This window comes from Syzygium oleosum, unplaced genomic scaffold (genome assembly GCF_021117445.2).
Source record: "Syzygium oleosum isolate NSW1041296 unplaced genomic scaffold, Sole_v2.1 Sole_v2.45, whole genome shotgun sequence".
Classification (NCBI taxonomy): Eukaryota; Viridiplantae; Streptophyta; class Magnoliopsida; order Myrtales; family Myrtaceae; genus Syzygium; species Syzygium oleosum.
In genome coordinates this window covers 2,195,921-2,219,423 of record NW_026607529.1, presented here as the reverse complement: position 1 = coordinate 2,219,423, position 23,503 = coordinate 2,195,921, and the positions used below count along the sequence as shown (strand labels likewise).

Below are 23,503 nucleotides of genomic sequence, written 5' to 3'. Positions count from 1 at the left end.
GTGAGCAAAAAAGCGTTTCTCGGAAAACCTCGAAATTCCCGCGTTCTGACAGCTTTTTGTTCCGGATGGACTCACGGGGCAATAAGCACTTTTCGGAAAGCCGTGGGCCCCGTCTTCGCCCTTGAACACCTCCGTGATTCGTCTCGCCCACATGAGATAGCGCAGCCTCGACAAAAATCTCGACCCGGCAAAAGAGCGATCGTTAAATAAAAGAAAAACGAAAAAGAGGGGTGCGACACGAGGACTTCCCGAGGAGGTCACCCATCCCACAATCTTCTCATCGCCTTAACACGGCTTAACCGGGTTCGATGGGATCCGGTGCATTAGTCTTTGGTATGATCGCACCCGTCATGTTACGCATTGCAAATGCATTTGAAGCAAAGCCCTTCCTCTTCTCAAAGAATTGTATTGGGACTTCTATTTCCGGTTTTTTACGACCCGTCGCGCGATTCCGGGATAATTAGCGAGGATGTGCCCAGGAGCGAACAAGTGAGCAAAAAAGCGTTTCTCGGAAAACCTCGAAATTCCCGCGTTTCCGAGCACGGCTTTTGTTCGGATGGACTCGCGGGGCCCGTAAGCACTTTTCGGGAAAGCCGTGGGCCCCGTCTCGCTCGCGAACACCTTCGTGATTCGTCTCGCCCAGGCAAGATAACGCGCCTCTCGACAAAATCTCGACCCGGCAAAAGGCGATCGTTAAATAAAAGAAAAACGAAAAGAGGGGTGCAACACGAGGACTTCCCGGGAGGTCACCCATCCCAGTACTACTCTCGCCCAAGCACGCTTAACCCGGAGTTCGATGGGATCCGGTGCATTAGTCTTTGGTATGATCGCACCCGTCATGTTACGCATTGCAAATGCATTTGAAGCAAAGCCCTTCCTCTTCTCAAGAATTGTATTGGGACTTCTATTTCCGGTTTTTTACGACCCGTCGCGCAATTACCGGATAATTAGCGGGATATTGCTTGGGAGCGAACAAGTGAGCAAAAGAAGGCGTTTCTCGGAAAACCTCGAAATTCCGCGTTTACGAGCACGGCTTTTTGTTCCGGATGGACTCACGGGGCCCGTAAGCACTTTTCGGAAAGCCGTGGGCCCGTCTCGCCCGCGAACACCTTCGTGATTCGTCTCGCCCCGGCAAGATAGCGCGCCCGCTCGACAAAATCTCGACCCGGCAAAAGGCGATCGTTAAATAAAAAGAAAAACGAAAAAGAGGGGGTGCAACACGAGGACTTCCCGGGAGGTCACCCATCCCAGTACTACTCTCGCCCAAGCACGCTAACCGGAGTTACGATGGGATCCGGTGCATTAGTGCTGGTATGATCGCACCCGTCATGTTACGCATTGCAAATGCATTTGAAGCAAAGCCCTTCCTCTTCTCAAGAATTGTATTGGGACTTCTATTTCCGGTTTTTTTTTACGACCCGTCGCGCAATTACCGGATAATTAACGGGATATTGCTTGGGAACGAACAAGTGAGCAAAAGAAGCGTTTCTCGGAAAACCTCGAAATTCCGCGTTTACGAGCACGGCTTTTGTTCCGGATGGACTCACGGGGCCCGTAAGCACTTTTCGGAAAGCCGTGGGCCCCGTCTCGCCCGCGAACACCTTCGTGATTCGTCTCGCCCCGGCAAGATAGCGCGCCGGCTCGACAAAATCTCGACCCGGCAAAAGGCGATCGTTAAATAAAAGAAAAACGAAAAAGAGGGTGCGACACGAGGACTTCCCGGGAGGTCACCCATCCCAGTACTACTCTCGCCCGAAGCACGCTTAACCCGGAGTTCGATGGGATCCGGTGCATTAGTCTTTGGTATGATCGCACCCGTCATGTTACGCATTGCAAATGCATTTGAAGCAAAGCCCTTCCTCTTCTCAAGAATTGTATTGGGACTTCTATTTCCGGTTTTTTACGACCCGTCGCGCAATTACCGGATAATTAGCGGGATATTGCTTGGGAGCGAACAAGTGAGCAAAAAAAGCGTTTCTCGGAAAACCTCGAAATTCCGCGTTCTCGAGCACGGCTTTTGTTCCGGATGGACTCACGGGGCCCGTAAGCACTTTCGGAAAGCCGTGGGCCCCGTCTCGCCCGCGAACACCTTCGTGATTCGTCTCGCCCCGGCAAGATAACGCGCCGCTCGACAAAATCTCGACCCGGCAAAAAGGCGATCGTTAAATAAAAGAAAAACGAAAAAGAGGGGTGCAACACGAGGACTTCCCGGGAGGTCACCCATCCTAGTACTACTCTCGCCCAAGCACGCTTAACCCGGAGTTCGATGGGATCCGGTGCATTAGTCTTTGGTATGATCGCACCCGTCATGTTACGCATTGCAAATGCATTTGAAGCAAAGCCCTTCCTCTTCTCAAGAAATGTATTGGGACTTCTATTTCCGGTTTTTTACGACCCGTCGCGCAATTACTGGGATAATTAACGGGATATTGCTTGGGAGCGAACAAGTGAGCAAAAGAAGCGTTTCTCGGAAAACCTCGAAATTCCGCGTTTACGAGCACGGCTTTTGTTCCGGATGGACTCACGGGGCCCGTAAGCACTTTTCGGAAAGCCGTGGGCCCGTCTCGCCCGCGAACACCTTCGTGATTCGTCTCGCCCCGGCAAGATAACGCGCCGCTCGACAAAATCTCGACCCGGCAAAAGGCGATCGTTAAATAAAAGAAAAACGAAAAAGAGGGGTGCAACACGAGGACTTCCCGGGAGGTCACCCATCCTAGTACTACTCTCGCCCAAGCACGCTTAACCCGGAGTTCGATGGGATCCGGTGCATTAGTCTTTGGTATGATCGCACCCGTCATGTTACGCATTGCAAATGCATTTGAAGCAAAGCCCTTCCTCTTCTCAAGAATTGTATTGGGACTTCTATTTCCGGTTTTTTACGACCCGTCGCGCAATTACCGGATAATTAGCGGGATATTGCTTGGGAGCGAACAAGTGAGCAAAAGAAGCGTTTCTCGGGAAAACCTCGAAATTCCGCGTTTACGAGCACGGCTTTTGTTCCGGATGGACTCACGGGGCCCGTAAGCACTTTTCGGAAAGCCGTGGGCCCGTCTCGCCCCGCGAACACCTTCGTGATTCGTCTCGCCCCGGCAAGATAACGCGCCGCTCGACAAAATCTCGACCCGGCAAAAGGCGATCGTTAAATAAAAGAAAAACGAAAAAGGGGTGCAACACGAGGACTTCCCGGGGAGGTCACCCATCCTAGTACTACTCTCGCCCAAAGCACGCTTAACCGGGTTCGATGGGATCCGGTGCATTAGTCTTTGGTATGATCGCACCCGTCATGTTACGCATTGCAAATGCATTTGAAGCAAAGCCCTTCCTCTTCTCAAGAATTGTATTGGGACTTCTATTTCCGGTTTTTTACGACCCGTCGCGCAATTACCGGATAATTAGCGGGATATTGCAGGAGCGAACAAGTGAGCAAAAGAAGCGTTTCTCGGAAAACCTCGAAATTCCGCGTTTACGAGCACGGCTTTTGTTCCGGATGGACTCACGGGGCCCGTAAGCACTTTTCGGAAAGCCGTGGGCCCCGTCTCGCCCGCGAACACCTTCGTGATTCGTCTCGCCCCGGCAAGATAACGCGCCGCTCGACAAAATCTCGACCCGGCAAAAGGCGATCGTTAAATAAAAGAAAAACGAAAAAGAGGGGTGCGACACGAGGACTTCCCGGGAGGTCACCCATCCTAGTACTACTCTCGCCCAAGCACGCTTAACCCGGAGTTACGATGGGATCCGGTGCATTAGTCTTTGGTATGATCGCACCCGTCATGTTACGCATTGCAAATGCATTTGAAGCAAAGCCCTTCCTCTTCTCAAGAATTGTATTGGGACTTCTATTTCCGGTTTTTTACGACCCGTCGCGCAATTACCGGATAATTAGCGGGATATTGCTTGGGAGCGAACAAGTGAGCAAAAGAAGCGTTTCTCGGAAAACCTCGAAATTCCGCGTTTACGAGCACGGCTTTTGTTCCGGATGGACTCACGGGGCCCGTAAGCACTTTTCGGAAAGCCGTGGGCCCCGTCTCGCTTCGCGAACACCTTCGTGATTCGTCTCGCCCCGGCAAGATAACGCGCCGCTCGACAAAATCTCGACCCGGCAAAAAGGCGATCGTTAAATAAAAGAAAAACGAAAAAGAGGGGTGCAACACGAGGACTTCCCGGGGAGGTCACCCATCCTAGTACTACTCTCTCGCCCAAGCACGCTTAACCGGAGTTCGATGGGATCCGGTGCATTAGTCTTTGGTATGATCGCACCCGTCATGTTACGCATTGCAAATGCATTTGAAGCAAAGCCCTTCCTCTTCTCAAGAATTGTATTGGGACTTCTATTTCCGGTTTTTTTACGACCCGTCGCGCAATTACCGGATAATTAACGGGATACTGCTTGGGAGCGAACAAGTGAGCAAAAGAAGCGTTTCTCGGAAAACCTCGAAATTCCGCGTTTACGAGCACGGCTTTTGTTCGGATGGACTCACGGGGCCCGTAAGCACTTTTCGGAAAGCCGTGGGCCCCGTCTCAGCCCGCGAACACCTTCGTGATTCGTCTCGCCCCGGCAAGATAACGCGCCGCTCGACAAAATCTGCGACCCGGCAAAAGGCGATCGTTAAATAAAAGAAAAAGCGAAAAGAGAGGTCAAGCACGAGGACTTCCAGGGAGGTCACCACGTCCTAGTACTACTCTTTCGCTCCTTGCTCTGGCAAACCGGAGTTACGATGGGATCCGGTGCATTAGTCTTCAGTATGATCGCGCAGGTCATGTTACGCATTGCAAATGCATTTGAAGCAAAGCCCTTCCTCTTCTCAAAGAATTGTATTGGGACTTCTATTTCCGGTTTTTTTACGACCCGTCGCGCAGATTACCGGATAATTAGCAGGATATTGCAGGAGCGAGACAAGTGAGCAAAAGAAGCGTTTCTCGGAAAACCTCGAAATTCCGCGTTTACTGAGCACAGCTTTTGTTCCGGATGGACTCACGGGGCCCGTAAGCACTTTTCGGAAAGCCGTGGGCCCCGTCTCGCTTCGCGAACACCTTCGTGATTCGTCTCGCCCCGAGCAAGGAATAGCGCGCCGCTCGACAAAATCTCGACCCGGCAAAAAGAGCGATCGTTAAATAAAAGAAAAACGAAAAGAGGGGGGTGCAACACGAGGACTTCCCGGAAGTCGCCCCATCCTGATGTACTAGTCTCGCCGACGCTGGCAACCCGGAGTTACGATGGGATCAGGTGCATTAGTCTTTGGTATGATCGCACCCCGTCATGTTACGCATTGCAAATGCATTTGAAGCAAAGCCCTTCCTCTTCTCAAGAATTGTATTGGGACTTCTATTTCCGGTTTTTTACGACCCGTCGCGCAATTACCGGATAATTAGCAGGATACTAGCTTTGGGAGCGAACAAGTGAGCAAAAAGCGTTTCTCGGAAAACCTCGAAATTCACGCGTTTCACGAGCCACCAGGCTTTTGTTCCGGATGGACTACACGGGGCCCGTAAGCACTTTTCGGAAAGCCGTGGGCCCCGTCTCGCTTCCGAACACCTTCGTGATTCGTCTCGCCCCGGCAAGATAGCGCGCCGCTCGACAAAATCTCGACCCGGCAAAAAGGCGATCGTTAAATAAAAGGAAAAACGAAAAAGAGGGGTGCAACCACGAGGACTTCCCGGAGGTCGCCCCATCCTAGTACTCTCGCCCAAGCACAGGCAACCGGGTTCCGATGGGATCCAGGTGCATTAGTCTTGTGGTATGATCGCACCCGTCATGTTACGCATTGCAAATGCATTTGAAGCAAAGCCACTTCCTCTTCTCAAGAATTGTATTGGGACTTCTATTTCCGGTTTTTTACGACCCGTCGCGCAATTACCGGATAATTAGCGGGATACCGCTTGGAGCGAACAAGTGAGCAAAAGAAGCGTTTCTCGGAAAACCTCGAAATTCCGCGTTTACGAGCCGGCTTTTGTTCCGGATGGATTCACGGGGCACGTGTTGCACTTTTCGGAGAAAGCCGTGGGCCCCGTCTCGCAGCCAGCGAACACCTTCGTGATTCGTCTCGCCCCCGGCAAGATAGCGCGCCGCTCGACAAAATCTCGACCCGGCAAAAGGCGATCGTTAAATAAAAGAAAAACGAAAAAGGGGGTGCGACACGAGGACTTCCCGGGAGTCACCCATCCTGAGTACTACTCTCGCCCGAGCACGCAACCGGAGTTACGATGGGATCCGGTGCATTAGTGCTGTATGATCCACTTTCGTCATGTTACGCATTGCAAATGCATTTGAAATGCAGAAGCCCTTCCTCTTCTCAAGAATTGTATTGGGACTTCTATTTCCGGTTTTTTACGACCTAAATCGCCCTTGATTACCGGATAATAAGCGGGATATTGCTTGGGAGCGAACAAGTGAGCAAAAAGAAGCGTTTCTCGGAAAACCTCGAAATTCCGCGTTCACGAGCACGGCTTTTGTTCCGGATGGACTCACGGGGCCCGTAAGCACTTTTCGGCAAGCCGTGGGCCCCGTCTTAAACCGCCCGCGGTACACGCCGTGATTCGTCTCGCCCAGGCAAGATAACGCGCCGCTCGACAAAATCTCGACCCGGCAAAAGGCGATCGTTAAATAAAAGGAAAAACGAAAAGAGGGTGCGGCACGAGGACTTCCCGGGAGGTCACCCATCCCCAGTACTGCTCTCGCCCAAGCACGGCTTAACCCGGAGTTACGATGGGATCCGGTGCATTAGTCTTTGAGCTATGATCCTTTTACCCGTCATGTTACGCATTGCAAATGCATTTGAAGCAAAGCCCTTCCTCTTCTCAAGAATTGTATTGGGACTTCTATTTCCGGTTTTTTGTTTGACCCGTCGCGCAATTACTCGGATAATTAGCGGGATATTGCTTGGCAGGAGCGAACAAGTGAGCAAAAGAAAGCGTTTCTCGGAAAACCTCGATGGAAATTCCGCGTTTACGAGCACGGCTTTTTGTTCGGATGGACTCACGGGGCCCGTAAGCACTTTTCGGAAAGCCGTGGGCCCCGTCTCGCTCAGCAACACCTTCGTGATTCGTCTCGCCCAGGCAAGATAACGCGCCGCTCGACAAAATCTCGACCCGGCAAAAGGCGATCGTTAAATAAAAGAAAAAGAAAACGAAAAAGAGGGGGTGCAACACGAGGACTTCCCGGGGAGGTCACCACATCTACTAGTACTACTCTCGCCCAAGCACGCAGCAACCCGGAGTTACGATGGGATCCGGTGCGTTAGTCTTTGGTATGATCGCTTCACCCCGTCATGTTACGCATTGCAAATGCATTTGAAGCAAAGCCCTTCTCTTCTCAAGAATTGTATTGGGACTTCTATTTCCGGTTTTTTTACGACCGTCGCCTTGATTACCGGATAATTAGCGGGATATCTTAGCAGGAGCGAACAAGTGAGCAAAGAAACGTTTCTCGGAAAACCTCGAAATTCCACGTTTACGAGCACGGCTTTTGTTCCGGATGGACTCACGGGGCCCGTAAGCACTTTTCGGAAAGCCGTGGGCCCCGTCTCGCCGCGAACACCTTCGTGATTCGTCTCGCCCCGACAAGATAGCAGCGCCGCTCGACAAAATCTCGACCCGGCAAAAGGCGATCGTTAAATAAAAGAAAAACGAAAAAGAGGGGTGCGGCACGAGGACTTCCCGGGAGGTCACCCATCCTAGTACTACTCGCCCAAGCACGCCCAACCGGGTTACGATGGGATCCGGTGCATTAGTCTTTGGTATGATCGCACCCGTCATGTTACCGCATTGCAAATGCATTTGAAACAAAGCCCTTCCCCTCTTCTCAAGAATTGTATTGGGACTTATTTCCGGTTTTTTTACGACCCGTCCGCGCAATTACCGGATAATTAGCGGGATCTTTGGCAGGAGCAGAACAAGTGAGCAAAAGAAACGTTTCTCGGAAAACCAAGAAATTCCGCGTTTGCGAGCACGGCTTTTTGTTCCGGATGGACTCACGGGGCCCGTAAACAGCTTTTCGGAAAGCCGTGGGCCCCGTCTCGCCATGGCGAACACCTTCGTGATTCGTCTCGCCCCGGCAAGATAACGCAGAAGCTCGACAAAATCTCGACCCGGCAAAAGAGCGATCGTTAAATAAAAGAAAAACGAAAAAAAGAGGGGTACGACAACACGAGGACTTCCCGGGGAGGTCACCCATCACTGAGTAACTAATCTGCTCGCCCCAGCCCGGCAACCGGAGTTCGATGGGATCCCAGGTGCATTAGAATCTTGGTATGATCGCACCCGTCATGTTACGCATTGCAAATGCATTTGAAGCAAAGCCCTTCCTCTTCTCAAGAATTGTATTGGGACTTCTATTTCCGGTTTTTTACGACCCGTCGTAAGCCTTGATTACCGGATAATTAGCGGATACTTTTGCTTGGGAGCGAACAAGTGAGCAAAAGAAAGCGTTCTCGGAAAACCTCGAAATTCCAGCGTTTACGAGCACGGCTTTTGTTCCGGATGGACTCACGGGGCCCGTAAGCACTTTTCGGAAGAAGCAGTGGGCCCAGATACAACTCGCGCGAACACCTTCGTGATTCGTCGCCCCGGCAAGATAACGCGCCAGCTCGACAAAATCTCGACCCGGCAAAAGGCGATCGTTAAATAAAAGAAAAAAACGAAAAAGGGGGGTGCAACACGAGGACTTCCCGGGAGGTCACCCATCCGTACAGTACTACTCTCGCCCGAGCACGCTTAACCCGGAGTTCGATGGGATCCAGGTGCGTTAGTCTTTGGTATGATCGCACCCGTCATGTTACGCATTGCAAATGCATTTGAAACAAAGCCCTTCCTCTTCTCAAAAAATTGTATTGGGACTTCTATTTCCGGTTTTTTACGACCCGTCGCGCAATTACCGGATAATTAGCGGGATACCGCAGGAACGAACAAGTGAGCAAAAAAGCGTTTCTCGGAAAACCTCGAAATTCCCGCGTTTACGAGCACGGCTTTTGTTCCGGATGGACTCACGGGGCCCGTAAGCACTTTCGGAAGCCGTGGGCCCCGTCTCGCTCTTGCGTACACCTTCGTGATTCGTCTCGCCCGGCAAGATAACGCGCCGCTCGACAAAATCTCGACCCGGCAAAAGGCGATCGTTAAATAAAAAGAAAAACGAAAAGAGGGGTGCGACACGAGGACTTCCCGGAGGTCACCCATCCTAGTACTACTCTCGCCCAAGCCGCACGCTTAACCCGGAGTTACGATGGGATCCGGTGCATTAGTCTTTGGTATGATCGCACCCGTCATGTTACGCATTGCAAATGCATTTGAAATGCAAAGCCCTTCCTCTTCTTTCAAGAATTGTATTGGGACTTACATTTCCGGTTTTTTACGACCCGAAGTCGCGCAATTACGGATAATTAACGGGATCTGCACTTTAGCAGGAGCGAACAAGTGAGCAAAAGAAGCGTTTCTCGGAAAACCTCGAAATTCCGCGTTTGCGAGCACGGCTTTTGTTCCGGATGGACTCACGGGCCCGTAGGCACTTTTCGGAAAGCCGTAGGCCAGTCTCGCTTCGGCGAACACCTTCGTGATTCGTCTCGCCCCGGCAAGATAACGCGCCGCTCGACAAAATCTCGACCCGGCAAAAGGCGATCGTTAAATAAAAGAAAAAAAACGAAAAAGAGGGTGCTGACACGAGGACTTCCCGGGAGGTCACCCATCCCCAGTACTACTCTCGCCCAAGCACGCGCTTAACTTGGCGGAGTTACGATGGGATCCGGTGCATTAGTCTTGGTATGATCGCACCCGTCATGTTACGCATTACGTGCATTTGAAGCAAAGCCACTTTCGTCTTCTCAAGAATTGTATTGGGACTTCTATTTCCGGTTTTTTACGACCCGTCGCGCGAGTTACTGGGATAATTAACGGATATCTGCTTAGGAGCGAACAAGTGAGCAAAAGAAGCGTTTCTCGGAAAACCTCGAAATTCCGCGTTTACGAGCACGGCTTTTGTTCCGGATGGACTCACGGGGCCCAGTAAGCACTTTTCGGAAGCCGTGGGCCCTGTCTCGCCGCGAACACCTTCGTGATTCGTCTCGCCCAGGCAAGATAACGCGCCAGCTCGACAAAATCTCGACCCGGCAAAGAGCGATCGTTAAATAAAAGAAAAACGAAAAAAGAGGGGTGCAACACGAGGACTTCCCGGGAGGTCACCCATCACTGAGTACTTCACTCTCGCCCAACGGCTTAACAGCCGGGTTACGATGGGATCAGGTGCATTAGTCTTTGAAGTATGATCGCACCCAGTCATGTTACGCATTGCAAATGCATTTGAAGCAAAGCCCTTCCTCTTCTCAAGAATTGTATTGGGACTTCTATTTCCGGTTTTTTACGACCCGTGGCGCAATTACACGGATAATTAGCAGGATACAGGCAGGGAACGAACAAGTGAGCAAAAAGAAGCGTTTCTCGGAAAACCTCGAAATTCCGCGTTTACGAGCACGGCTTTTTGTTCCGGATGGACTCACGGGGCCCGTAAGCACTTTTCGGAAAGCCGTGGGCCCCGTCTCAGCCATGCGAACACCTTCGTGATTCGTCTCGCCCGGCAAGATAACAGCTGGCCGTCGACAAAATCTCGACCCGGCAAAAGGCGATCGTTAAATAAAAGAAAAACGAAAAGGGGGTGCAACACGAGGACTTCCCGGGAGGTCACCCATCACTAGTACTACTCTCGCCCGAAGCACGGCTTAACCCGGAGTTACGATGGGATCCGGTGCATTAGTCTTTGGTATGATCGCACCCCGTCATGTTACGCATTGCAAATGCATTTGAAGCAAAGCCCTTCCTCTTCTCAAGAATTGTATTGGGACTTCTATTTCCGGTTTTTTACGACCCGTCGCGCAATTACCGGATAATTAACGGGATACTTTGCAGGGAGCGAACAAGTGAGGCAAAAGAAGCGTTTCTCGGAAAACCTCGAAATTCCGCGTTTACGAGCACGGCTTTTGTTCCGGATGGTACTCACGGGGCCCGTAAGCACTTTTCGGAAAGCCGTGGGCCCCGTCTCGCTTCGCGAACACCTTCGTGATTCGTCTCGCCCCGGCAAGATAACGCGCCGCTCGACAAAATCTCGACCCGGCAAAAAGGCGATCGTTAAATAAAAGAAAAACGAAAAGAGGGGTGCAACACGAGGACTTCCCGGAGGTCACCCATCCAGTACTACTCTCGCCCAAGCACGGCAACCGGAGTTACGATGGGATCCGGTGCATTAGTCTTTGACTATGATCGCACCCGTCATGTTACGCATTGCAAATGCATTTGAAGCAAAGCCCTTCCTCTTCTCAAGAATTGTATTGGGACTTCTATTTCCGGTATTTTTACGACCCGTCGCGCAATTACCGGATAATTAGCGGGGATCTTTGCTTGGAGCGAACAAGTGAGCAAAAGAAGCGTTTCTCGGAAAACCTCGAAATTCCGCGTTCACGAGCACGGCTTTTGTTCCGGATGGACTCACATGGGCCCGTAAGCACTTTCCGGAAAGCCGTGGGCCCCGTCTCGCCGCGAACACCTTCGTGATTCGTCTCGCCCCGGCAAGATAACGCGCCGCTCGACAAAATCTCGACCCGGCAAAAAGGCGATCGTTAAATAAAAAGAAAAACGAAAAAGGGGTGCAACACGAGGACTTCCCGGGAGGTCACCCATCCTAGTACTACTCTCGCGAAGCACGCTTAACCCGGAGTTCGATGGGATCCGGTGCATTAGTAGTGCTGGTATGATCGCCCCGTCATGTTACGCATTGCAAATGCATTTGAAGCAAAGCCCTTCCTCTTCTCAAGAATTGTATTGGGACTTCTATTTCCGGTTTTTTTACGACCCGTCGCGCAATTACTCGGATAATTAACGGGATACGGCAGGAACGAACAAGTGAGCAAAAAGAAACGTTTCTCGGAAAACCTCTCAGAAATTCCGCGTTTACGAGCACGGCTTTTGTTCCGGATGGACTCACGGGGCCCGTAAGCACTTTTCGGAAAGCCGTGGGCCCCGTCTCGCTTCGCGAACACCTTCGTGATTCGTCTCGCCCCGGCAAGATAACGCGCAAGCTCGACAAAATCTCGACCCGGCAAAGGCGATCGTTAAATAAAAGAAAAACGAAAAAGAGGGTGCAACACGAGGACTTCCCCCAGGAGGTCACCCATCACTAGTACTCTCTCGCCCAAGCACGCTTAACCCGGGTTACGATGGGATCCGGTGCATTAGTCTTTGGTATGATCGCACCCGTCATGTTACGCATTGCAAATGCATTTGAAGCAAAGCCCTTCCTCTTCTCAAGAATTGTATTGGGACTTCTATTTCCGGTTTTTTTTACGACCCGTCGCTTGATTACCGGATAATTAGCGGGATATTGCTTAAGGAGCGAACAAGTGAGCAAAAGAAAGCGTTTCTCGGAAAACCTCGAAATTCCCGCGTTTACGAGCACGGCTTTTGTTCCGGATGGACTCACGGGGCCCGTAAGCACTTTTCGGAAAGCCGTGGGCCCCGTCTCGCCGCGAACACCTTCGTGATTCGTCTCGCCCGGCAAGATAACGCGCCGCTCGACAAAATCTCGACCCGGCAAAAGGCGATCGTTAAATAAAAGAAAAACGAAAAAGGGGGTGCAACACGAGGACTTCCCGGAGGTCGCCCATCCTAGTACTTACTCTCGCTACCATTAAGCACTGTTGGCTTAACCCGGAGTTCGATGGGATCCAGGTGCATTAGTCTTTGGTATGATCGCACCCGTCATGTTACGCATTGCAAATGCATTTGAAGCAAAGCCCTTCCTCTTCTCAAAAAATTGTATTGGGACTTCTATTTCCGGTTTTTTACGACCCGTCGCGCAATTACCGGATAGTTAGCGGGATGCTGCTTGGGAACGAACAAGTGAGCAAAAGAAGCGTTTCTCGGAAAACCTCGAAATTCCGCGTTTACGAGCACGACTTTTGTTCCGGATGGACTCACGGGGCCCGTAAGCGCCGGAAAAGCCGTGGGCCCACGTCAAGCCGCGAACACCTTCGTGATTCGTCTCGCCCCGGCAAGATAACGCGCAGCTCGACAAAATCTCGACCCGGCAAAAGGCGATCGTTAAATAAAAGAAAAACGAAAAGAGGGGTGCGAACACGAGGACTTCCCGGGAGGTCACCCATCACTAGTACTACTCTCGCCCAAAGCACGCTTAACCGAGGAGTTACGATGGGATCCGGTGCATTAGTCTTTGGTATGATCGCACCCGTCATGTTACGCATTGCAAATGCATTTGAAGCAAAGCCCTTCCTCTTCTCAAGAATTGTATTGGGACTTCTATTTCCGGTTTTTTACGACCCGTCGCGCAATTACCGGATAATTAGCAGGATACCGCAGGAGCGAACAAGTGAGCAAAAGCGTTCTCGGAAAACCTCGAAATTCCGCGTTTACGAGCACGGCTTTTGTTCCGGATGGACTCCCACGGGGCCCGTAAGCACTTTCGGAAAGCCGTGGGCCCCGTCTCGCTCGCGCCAGAACACCTTCGTGATTCGTCTCGCCCAGGCAAGATAACGCGCCGCTCGACAAAATCTCGACCCGGCAAAAGAGCGATCGTTAAATAAAAGAAAAACGAAAAAGAGGGGGTGCAACACGAGGACTTCCCGGGAGGTCACCCATCCTAGTACTACTCGCCCAAGCACGACGCTTAACCGGAGTTCGATGGGATCCGGTGCATTAGTCTTTGGTATGATCGCTTTTCCCGTCATATTACGCATTGCAAATGCATTTGAAGCAAAGCCCTTCCTCTTCTCAAGAATTGTATTGGGACTTCTATTTCCGGTTTTTTTACGACCGTCGCGAATTACCGGATAATTAGCGGGATATTGCTTGGGAGCGAACAAGTGAGCAAAAAGAAGCGTTTCTCGGAAAACCTCGAAATTCCGCGTTTACGAGCACGGCTTTTGTTCCGGATGGACTCACGGGGCCCGTAAGCACTTTCGGAAAAGCCGTGGGCCACAGTCTCAAGCTTCGCGAACACCTTCGTGATTCGTCTCGCCCCGGCAAGATAACGCGCCAGCTCGACAAAATCTCGACCCGGCAAAAGGCGATCGTTAAATAAAAGAAAAACGAAAAAGAGGGGTGCTGAAACACGAGGACTTCCCGGGAGGTCACCCATCCTAGTACTACTACTCGCCCAAGCACGCTTAACCCGGAGTTACGATGGGATCCGGTGCATTAGTCTTTGCTGTATGATCGCTTTTCCCGATCATGTTACGCATTGCAAATGCATTTGAAGCAAAGCCCTTCCTCTTCTCAAGAATTGTATTGGGACTTCTATTTCCGGTTTTTTACGACCCGTCGCGCAATTACCGGATAATTAGCATGGATACCTGCAGGAGCGAACAAGTGAGCAAAAGAAGCGTTTCTCGGAAAACCTCGAAATTCCGCGTTCTGAGCACGGCTTTTGTTCCCGGATGGACTCACGGGGCCCGTAAGCACTTTACACCAGGAAAGCCGTGGGCCCCGTCTCGCACGCGAACACCTTCGTGATTCGTCTCGCCCAGGCAAGATAACGCGCCGCTCGACAAAATCTCGACCCGGCAAAAGGCGATCGTTAAATAAAAGAAAAACGAAAAGAGGGGTGCAACACGAGGACTTCCCGGGAGGTCACCCATCCTAGTACTACTCTCGCCAAAGCACGCTTAACCGGAGTTACGATGGGATCCGGTGCATTAGTCTTTGGTATGATCGCACCCGTCATGTTACGCATTGCAAATGCATTTGAAGCAAAGCCCTTCCTCTTCTCAAGAATTGTATTGGGACTTCTATTTCCGGTTTTTTACGACCCGTCGCGCAATTACCGGATAATTAGCGGGATATTGCTTGGAGCGAACAAGTGAGCAAAAGAACGTTTCTCGGAAAACCTCGAAATTCCGCGTTTACGAGCACGGCTTTTGTTCCGGATGGACTCGCGGGGCCCGTAAGCACTTTTCGGAAAGCCGTGGGCCCCGTCTCGCTAACCGCGAACACCTTAAGTGATTCGTCTCGCCCCGGCAAGATAACGCGCCGCTCGACAAAATCTCGACCCGGCAAAAAAGGCGATCGTTAAATAAAAGAAAAACGAAAAGAGGGGTGCAACACGAGGACTTCCCGGGAGGTCACCCATCACTAGTACTCTTATCGCCCAAGCGACAGCTTAGCCCGGAGTTACGATGGGATCCGGTGCATTAGTCTTTGGTATGATCGCACCCAGTCATGTTACGCATTGCAAATGCATTTGAAACAAAGCCCTTCCTCTTCTCAAGAATTGTATTGGGACTTCTATTTCCGGTTTTTTACGACCCGTCGCGCAATTACCGGATAATTAGCGGGATAACGCTTGGGAGCGAACAAGTGAGCAAAAGAAACGTTTCTCGGAAAACCTCGAAATTCCGCGTTTACGAGCACGGCTTTTGTTCCGGATGGACTCACGGGGCCCGTAAGCACTTTTCGGAAAGCCGTGGGCCCCGTCTCGCCCGCGAACACCTTCGTGATTACGTCTCGCCCCGTGCAAGATAGCGCGCGCTCGACAAAATCTCGACCCCGGCAAAAGGCGATCGTTAAATAAAAAGAAAAACGAAAAAGAGGGTGCAACACGAGGACTTCCCGGGAGGTCACCCATCCTAGTACTACTCTCGCCCGAAGCACAGCAACCTTGGAGTTACGATGGGATCCGGTGCATTAGTCTTTGGTATGATCAGCACCCGTCATGTTACGCATTGCAAATGCATTTGAAGCAAAGCCCTTCCTCTTCTCAAGAATTGTATTGGGACTTCTATTTCCGGTTTTTTACGACCCGTCGCGCAATTACGGATAATTAGGGGATATTGCAAGGAGCGAACAAGTGAGCAAAAGAAACGTTTCTCGGAAAACCTCGAAATTCCGCGTTTGCTGAGCACGGCTTTTGTTCCGGATGGACTCACGGGGCCCGTAAGCACTTTTCGGAAAAGCCGTGGGCCCCGTCTGCGCCTCGCGAACACCTTCGTGATTCGTCTCGCCCCGGCAAGATAACGCGCCGCTCGACAAAATCTCGACCGGAGCAAAAAGGCGATCAGTTAAATAAAAGAAAAAAGCGAAAAAGAGGGGTGCGACACGAGGACTTCCCGAGGAGGTCACCCATCCTAGTACTACTCTCGCCCAAGCACGCTTAACCGGAGTTACGATGGGATCCGGTGCATTAGTGCTTTGGTATGATCGCACCCGTCATGTTACGCATTGCAAATGCATTTGAAGCAAAGCCCTTCCTCTTCTCAAGAATTGTATTGGGACTTCTATTTCCGGTTTTTTACGACCCGTCGCGCAATTACCGGATAATTAACGGGATACCGCTTGGGGAGCGAACAAGTGAGCAAAAGAAGCGTTTCTCGGAAAACCTCGAGATTCCCGCGTTCTGACACGGCTTTTGTTCCGGATGGACTCACGGGGCCCGTAAGCACTTTTCGGAAAGCCGTGGGCCCCGTCTCGCTTCGCGAACACCTTCGTGATTCGTCTCGCCCCGGCAAGATAACGCGCCGCTCGACAAAATCTCGACCCGGCAAAAAGGCGATCGTTAAATAAAAGAAAAACGAAAAAAGAGGGGGTGCGACACGAGGACTTCCCGGGAGGTCACCCATCCTAGTACTACTCTCGCCCAAGCACGCTTAACCCGGAGTTGATGGGATCCGGTGCATTAGTCTTTGGTATGATCGCACCTGCGTCATGTTACGCATTGCAAATGCATTTGAAGCAAAGCCACTTCCTCTTCTCAAGAATTGTATTGGGACTTCTATTTCCGGTTTTTTACGACCCGTTGTATGATTACCGGATAATGCAGGGATATTGGCAGGAGCAGACAAGTGAGGCAAAAGAAGAGCGTTTCTCGGAAAACCTCGAAATTCCCGCGTTTACGAGCACGGCTTTTGTTCCGGATGGACTCACGGGGCCCGTAAGCACTTTTCGGAAAGCCGTGGGCCCCGTCTCGCTTCGCGAGAACACCTTCGTGATTCGTCTCGCCCCGGCACAAGATAACGCGCCGCTCGACAAAATCTCGACCCGGCAAAAGGCGATCGTTAAATAAAAGAAAAACGAAAAGAGGGGTGCAACACGAGAGGCTTCCCGGGAGGTCACCCATCCTAGTACTACTCTCGCCCAAGCACGCTTAACCCGGAGTTATGATGGGATCCGGTGCATTAGTTGCTGGTATGATCGCACCCGTCATGTTACGCATTGCAAATGCATTTGAAGCAAAGCCCTTCCTCTTCTCAAGAATTGTATTGGGACTTCTATTTCCGGTTTTTTACGACCCGTCGCGCAATTACCGGATAGTTAGCGGGATATTGTAGGAACAATTTCAAGTGAGCAAAAGAAACGTTTCTCGGAAAACCTCGAAATTCCGCGTTTCACGAGCACGGCTTTTGTTCCGGATGGACTCACGGGGCCCGTAAGCACTTTTCGGAAAGCCGTGGGCCCCGTCTCAGCGCCGCGAACACCTTCGTGATTCGTCTCGCCCCGGCAAGATAACGCGCCGCTCGACAAAATCTCGACCCGGCAAAAGGCGATCGTTAAATAAAAGAAAAGCGAAAAGAGGGGTGCAACACGAGGACTTCCCAGGGAGGTCACCCATCCTAGTACTACTCTCGCCCCGAGCACGCTTAACCCGGAGTTACGATGGGATCCGGTGCATTAGTCTTTGGTATGATCGCACCCGTCATGTTACGCATTGCAAATGCATTTGGAAACAAAGCCCTTCCTCTTCTCAAGAATTGTATTGGGACTTCTATTTCCGGTTTTTTACGACCCGTCGCGCAATTACCGGATAATTAGCGGGATACCGTCTTTTGCAGGAGCAGACAAGTGAGCAAAAGAAGCGTTTCTCGGAAAACCTCGAAATTCCCGCGTTTACGAGCACGAGGCTTTTGTTCCGGATGGACTCACGGGGCCCGTAAGCACTTTTCGGAGAAGCCGTGGGCCCCGTCTCGCTCCCAGCGAACACCTTCGTGATTCGTCTCGCCCCGGCAAGATAACGCGCCCCGCTCGACAAAATCTCGACCCGGCAAAGGCGATCGTTAAATAAAAGAAAAACGAAAAAGAGGGGTGCAACACGAGGACTTCCCGAGGAGGTCACCCATCTAGTACTTCACTCGCCCAAGCACGCTTGCCCGGGAGTTACGATGGGATCCGGTGCATTAGTCTTTGGTATGATCGCACTTTTCCGTCATGTTACGCATTGCAAATGCATTTGAAACAAAAGCCCTTCCTCTTCTCAAGAATTGTATTGGGACTTCTATTTCCGGTTTTTTACGACCCGTCGCGCATTTACCGGATAATTAGCGGGATACTGCAGGAGCGAGACAAGTGAGCAAAAGAAACGTTTCTCGGAAAACCTCGAAATTCCGCGTTTACGAGCACGGCTTTTGTTCCGGATGGACTCACGGGGCCCGTAAGCACTTTTCGGAAAGCCGTGGGCCCCGTCTCGCTTCCTTGCGAACACCTTCGTGATTCGTCTCGCCCCGGCAAGATAACGCGCCGCTCGACAAAATCTCGACCCGGCAAAAAGGCGATCGTTAAATAAAAGAAAAGCGAAAAAGAGGGTGCAACACGAGGACTTCCCGGGGAGGTCGCCCCATCCTGAGTACTACTCTCGCCCAAGCACGCTTAGCGCCGGAGTTACGATGGGATCCGGTGCATTAGTCTTTGGTATGATCGCACCGTCATGTTACGCATTGCAAATGCATTTGAAGCAAAGCCCTTCCTCTTCTCGAGAATTGTATTGGGACTTCTATTTCCGGTTTTTTACGACCCGTCAGTATGAATTACCGGATAATTAACGGGATACTGCTTAGGAGCGAACAAGTGAGCAAAAGAAGCGTTTCTCGGAAAACCTCGAAATTCCGCGTTCTGAGCACGGCTTTTGTTCCGGATGGACTCACGGGGCCCGTAAGCACTTTTCGGAAAGCCGTGGGCCCCGTCTCGCTCCGCGAACACCTTCGTGATTCGTCTCGCCCCGGCAAGATAACGCGCCATTCGAGCAAAATCTCGACCCGGCAAAAAGAGCGATCGTTAAATAAAAAGAAAAAGCGAAAAAGAGGGGTGCAACACGAGGACTTCCCGGGAGGTCACCCATCACAGTACTCTTCTCCAGCCCGAAGCACGCTTAACCCGGAGTTACGATGGGATCCGATTGCATTAGTCTTTGGTATGATCGCACCCGTCATGTTACGCATTGCAAATGCATTTGAAGCAAAGCCCTTCCTCTTCTCAAGAATTGTATTGGGACTTCTATTTCCGGTTTTTTACGACCCGTCGCGCAATTGCCGGATAATTAGCAAGGATACTGCTTGAGAACGAACAAGTGAGCAAAAGAAGCGTTTCTCGGAAAACCTCAGAAATTCCCGCGTTCTGAGCACGGCTTTTGTTCCGGATGGACTCACGGGGCCCGTAAGCACTTTCGGAAAGCCGTGGGCCCCGTCTCGCTCGCGAACACCTTACGTGATTCGTCGTCGCCCCGCGCAAGATAACTGCCCAGCTCGACAAAATCTCGACCCGGCAAAAGGCGATCGTTAAATAAAAGAAAAACGAAAAAGAGGGGGTGCGGCACGAGGACTTCCCGGGAGGTCACCCATCCCCAGTACTACTCATCGCCCGAAGCACGCTTAACCCGGAGTTCGATGGGATCCGGTGCATTAGTCTTTGGTATGATCGCACCCGTCATGTTACGCATTGCAAATGCATTTGAAAGCAAAGCCGCTTCCTCTTCTCAAGAATTGTATTGGGACTTCTATTTCCGGTTTTTTACGACCCGTCGCGCGAATTACCGGATAATTAGCGGGATACCGCAGGAGCGAACAAGTGAGCAAAAGCGTTTCTCGGAAAACCTCTCGAAATTCCCACGCGTTCTGAGCACTGACTTTTGTTCCGGATGGACTCACGGGGCCCGTAAGCACTTTTCGGAAAGCCGTGGGCCCGTCTCGCCCGCGAACACCTTCGTGATTCGTCTCGCCCCCGGCAAGATAACGCGCCGCTCGGCGGAAATCTCGACCAGAGCAAGAAGGCGATCGTTAAAGAAAAGAAAAAGCGAAAAGAGGGGAGCAACACGATGACGTGACTTCCCACGGGTCACCCATCACTAGTACTACTCTCGCCCGAGCACGCTTAACCCGGAGTTACGATGAGATCCGGTGCATTAGTCTTTGGTATGATCTTTAGCATGTTACGCGTTGCAAATGCATTTGAAGCAAAGCCCTTCCTACTTCTCAAGAGATTGTATTAGGACTATTTCGGTTTTTTACGGTAGTCCCATGCAATTACCGGATAATTAGCAGGGGATATATTGCTTGAGGCAGCGAACAAGTGAGCAAAAGAAGCGTTTCTCGGGAAAACCTCGAAATTCGCGTTTACGAGGCCCTTTTGTTCCGGATGGACTCACGGGGCCCGTAAGCACTTAAGGAAAGCCGTGGGCCCGTCTCGATTCGCTTGAACACACCTTCGTGATTAGTCTCGCCCAGCCGAGATAGCGCGCCCGCTCGACAAAATCTCGACCCGGCAAAAGGCGATCGTTAAATAAAAGGAAAAACGAAAAGCAGGGGGAGTGCTGGATGAGGACTTCCCGGGAGGTCACCCATCCAGTACTACTCTCAAGCCCATGAGCACGCTTAACCCGGAGTTACGATGGGATCCGGTGCATTAGTCTTTGGTATGATCGCACCCGTCATGTTACGCATTGCAAATGCATTTGAAGCAAAGCCCTTCCTCTTCTCAAGAATTGTATTGGGACTTGTATTTCCGGTTTTTTACGACCCGTCGCGCAATTACCGGATAATTAGCGGGATACTGCTTGGGAGGCGAACAAGTGAGGCAAAAGAAGCGTTTCTCGGAAAACCTCGAAATTCCGCGTTCACGAGCACTGACTTTTGTTCCGGATGGACTCAAGGGGCTAGTCAAGCACTTTTCGGAAAGCCGTGGGCCCCGTCTCGCTTCGCGAACACCTTCGTGATTCGTCTCGCCCCGGCAAGATAACGCGCCGCTCGACAAAATCTCGACCAGAAAAAGAGCGATCGTTAAATAAAAGAGAAAAGCGAAAAAGAGGGGTGCGGCACGAGGACTTCCCGGGAGGTCGCCCATCCTAGTACTACTCTCGCCCAAGCTCGGCTTAACCCGGAGTTCGATGGGATCCGGTGCATTAGTCTTTGGTATATCGCACCCGTCATGTTACGCATTGCAAATGCATTTGAAGCAAAGCCCTTCCTCTTCTCGAAATTGTATTGGGACTTCTATTTCCGGTTTTTTACGACCCGTCGCGCAATTACCGGATAATTAGCGGGATACCGCTTGGCAGGAGCGAACAAGTGAGCAAAAGAAGCGTTTCTCGGGAAAACCTCGAAATTCCGCGTTCACGAGCACGGCTTTTGTTCCGGATGGAACTCACGGGGCCCGTAAGCACTTTCGGAAAGCCGTGGGCCCGTGCAAGCCGCGGGACACCTTCGTGATTCGTTATCGCCCCGGCAAGATAACTTAGCGCCGCTCGACAAAATCTCGACCCGGCAAAAGAGCGATCGTTAAATAAAAGAAAAACGAAAAAGAGGGGTGCAACACGAGGACTTCCCAGGGGAGGTCACCCATCCACAGTACTACTCTCGCCCGAAGCACCGGCACTTGCTTAACCGGAGTTACGATGGGATCCGGTGCATTAGTCTTTGGTATGATCGCACCCGTCATGTTACTGCATTGCAAATGCATTTGAAGCAAAGCCCTGCCATAACTTCTCAAGAATTGTATTGGGACTTCTATTTCCGGTTTTTTACGACCCGTCGCGTGATTACCGGATAATTAGCAGGATATCTGCTTAGGAGCGAACAAGTGAGCAAAAGAAGCGTTCTCGGAAAACCTCGAAATTCCGCGTTTACGAGCACGGCTTTTGTTCAGGATGGGTACCTCCCGGGGCCCGTAAGCACTTTTCGGAAAGCCGTGGGCCCCGTCTCGCCGCGAACACCTTCGTGATTCGTCTCGCCCAGCAAGATAACTTGCGCCAAGCTCGACAAAATCTAGGCCCGGCAAAAAGGCGATCGTGAAATAAAAAAGAAAAACGAAAAAGAGGGGTGCAACACGAGGGACTTCCCGGAGGTCGCCCATCACAGTACTACTCTCGCCCAAGCACGCTTAACTTCGGAGTTACGATGGGATCCGATGCATTAGTCTTTGGTATGATCGCACCCGTCATGTTACGCATTGCAAATGCATTTGAAGCAAAGCCCTTCCTCTTCTCAAGAATTGTATTGGGACTTCTATTTCCGGTTTTTTACGACCAGTCGCGCGATTGACCGGATAATTAGCGGGATACTGCTTGGGAGCGAACAAGTGAGCAAAAGAAGCGTTTCTCGGAAAACCTCGAAATTCCGCGTTTACGAGCACGGCTTTTGTTCCGGATGGACTCACGGGGCCCGTAAGCACTTTTCGGAAAGCCGTGGGCCCCGTCTCGCTTCGCGAACACCTTCGTGTTCGTGCTCGCCCAGGCAAGATAATGCTGGCCAGCTCGACAAAATCTCGACCCGGCAAAAGAGCGATCGTTAAATAAAAGAAAAAGCGAAAAGAGGGGTGCGACACGAGGACTTCCCGGGAGGTCACCCATCCCAGTACTACTCTCGCCCAAGCACGCTTAACCCGGAGTTACGATGGGATCCGGTGCATTAGTCTTTGGTATGATATTCACCCAGTCATGTTACGCATTGCAAATGCATTTGAAGCAAAGCCCTTCCTCTTCTCAAGAATTGTATTGGGACTTCTATTTCCGGTTTTTTACGACCCGTCGCGCAATTACCGGATAATTAACTGGGATACTTGCAGGAGCGAACAAGTGAGCAAAAAGAAAGCGTTTCTCGGAAAACCTCGAAATTCAGCGTTTACGAGCACGAGCTTTTGTTCCGGATGGACTCACACGGGGCCCGTAAGCCACTTTTCGGAAAGCCGTGGGCCACCGTCTCAAGCCGCAGACACACTACCATTCGTGATTCGTCTCGCCCCCGAGCAAGATAGCGCGCCCCGCTCGACAAAATCTCGACCCGGCAAAAGGCGATCGTTAAATAAAAGAAAAAGAAAACGAAAAGAGGGGTGCAACACGAGGACTTCCCGGTCGGTCACCCACCTAGTACTACTCTCGCCCAAGCACGCTTAGCCGGAGTTACGATGGGATCCGGTGCATTAGTGCTTTGGTATGATCGCACCCGTCATGTTACGCATTGCAAATGCATTTGAAGCAAAGCCGCTTCCTCTTCTCAAGAATTGTATTGGGACTTCTATTTCCGGTTTTTTACGGCCGTCGCGCAATTACCGGATAATTAGCGGGATACTGCAGGAGCGAACAAGTGAGCAAAAGAAGCGTTTACTCGGAAAACCTCGAAATTCCGCGTTTACGAGCACGGCTTTTGTTCCGGATGGACTCACAGGGCCCGTAAGCACTTTTCGGAAAGCCGTGGGCCCCGTCTCGCCGCGAACACCTTCGTGATTCGTCTCGCCCCGGCAAGATAACGCGCCGCTCGAC

General features: G+C 51.4%; 25 pseudogenes; all 25 read right to left on the bottom strand.

Moving 5' to 3' along the window:
- Positions 1-717: 717 nt before the first annotated feature.
- On the bottom strand, positions 718-835 carry LOC130136402 (5S ribosomal RNA; annotated as a pseudogene).
- Positions 836-1,209: 374 nt separating this feature from the next.
- Positions 1,210-1,325, bottom strand: LOC130136393 (5S ribosomal RNA; annotated as a pseudogene).
- A 373-nt stretch (positions 1,326-1,698) lies between these two features.
- Positions 1,699-1,817, bottom strand: LOC130136407 (5S ribosomal RNA; annotated as a pseudogene).
- A 370-nt stretch (positions 1,818-2,187) lies between these two features.
- Positions 2,188-2,305, bottom strand: LOC130136399 (5S ribosomal RNA; annotated as a pseudogene).
- Positions 2,306-2,675: 370 nt separating this feature from the next.
- On the bottom strand, positions 2,676-2,793 carry LOC130136397 (5S ribosomal RNA; annotated as a pseudogene).
- A 369-nt stretch (positions 2,794-3,162) lies between these two features.
- On the bottom strand, positions 3,163-3,280 carry LOC130136497 (5S ribosomal RNA; annotated as a pseudogene).
- A 368-nt stretch (positions 3,281-3,648) lies between these two features.
- On the bottom strand, positions 3,649-3,767 carry LOC130136416 (5S ribosomal RNA; annotated as a pseudogene).
- A 372-nt stretch (positions 3,768-4,139) lies between these two features.
- On the bottom strand, positions 4,140-4,259 carry LOC130136477 (5S ribosomal RNA; annotated as a pseudogene).
- A 4,383-nt stretch (positions 4,260-8,642) lies between these two features.
- Positions 8,643-8,764, bottom strand: LOC130136505 (5S ribosomal RNA; annotated as a pseudogene).
- A 368-nt stretch (positions 8,765-9,132) lies between these two features.
- LOC130136494 (5S ribosomal RNA) lies at positions 9,133-9,253 on the bottom strand (annotated as a pseudogene).
- A 383-nt stretch (positions 9,254-9,636) lies between these two features.
- Positions 9,637-9,761, bottom strand: LOC130136502 (5S ribosomal RNA; annotated as a pseudogene).
- Positions 9,762-10,633: 872 nt separating this feature from the next.
- Positions 10,634-10,755, bottom strand: LOC130136508 (5S ribosomal RNA; annotated as a pseudogene).
- An 863-nt stretch (positions 10,756-11,618) lies between these two features.
- LOC130136500 (5S ribosomal RNA) lies at positions 11,619-11,737 on the bottom strand (annotated as a pseudogene).
- A 1,361-nt stretch (positions 11,738-13,098) lies between these two features.
- Positions 13,099-13,221, bottom strand: LOC130136471 (5S ribosomal RNA; annotated as a pseudogene).
- A 1,369-nt stretch (positions 13,222-14,590) lies between these two features.
- Positions 14,591-14,708, bottom strand: LOC130136438 (5S ribosomal RNA; annotated as a pseudogene).
- An 868-nt stretch (positions 14,709-15,576) lies between these two features.
- Positions 15,577-15,697, bottom strand: LOC130136520 (5S ribosomal RNA; annotated as a pseudogene).
- A 376-nt stretch (positions 15,698-16,073) lies between these two features.
- Positions 16,074-16,193, bottom strand: LOC130136409 (5S ribosomal RNA; annotated as a pseudogene).
- A 374-nt stretch (positions 16,194-16,567) lies between these two features.
- Positions 16,568-16,684, bottom strand: LOC130136450 (5S ribosomal RNA; annotated as a pseudogene).
- A 379-nt stretch (positions 16,685-17,063) lies between these two features.
- LOC130136394 (5S ribosomal RNA) lies at positions 17,064-17,183 on the bottom strand (annotated as a pseudogene).
- Positions 17,184-17,555: 372 nt separating this feature from the next.
- LOC130136457 (5S ribosomal RNA) lies at positions 17,556-17,676 on the bottom strand (annotated as a pseudogene).
- A 1,879-nt stretch (positions 17,677-19,555) lies between these two features.
- On the bottom strand, positions 19,556-19,676 carry LOC130136503 (5S ribosomal RNA; annotated as a pseudogene).
- A 1,377-nt stretch (positions 19,677-21,053) lies between these two features.
- On the bottom strand, positions 21,054-21,171 carry LOC130136522 (5S ribosomal RNA; annotated as a pseudogene).
- Positions 21,172-22,061: 890 nt separating this feature from the next.
- On the bottom strand, positions 22,062-22,181 carry LOC130136430 (5S ribosomal RNA; annotated as a pseudogene).
- Positions 22,182-22,557: 376 nt separating this feature from the next.
- Positions 22,558-22,677, bottom strand: LOC130136515 (5S ribosomal RNA; annotated as a pseudogene).
- A 393-nt stretch (positions 22,678-23,070) lies between these two features.
- LOC130136427 (5S ribosomal RNA) lies at positions 23,071-23,188 on the bottom strand (annotated as a pseudogene).
- Between the last annotated feature and the right edge of the window lie 315 nt (positions 23,189-23,503).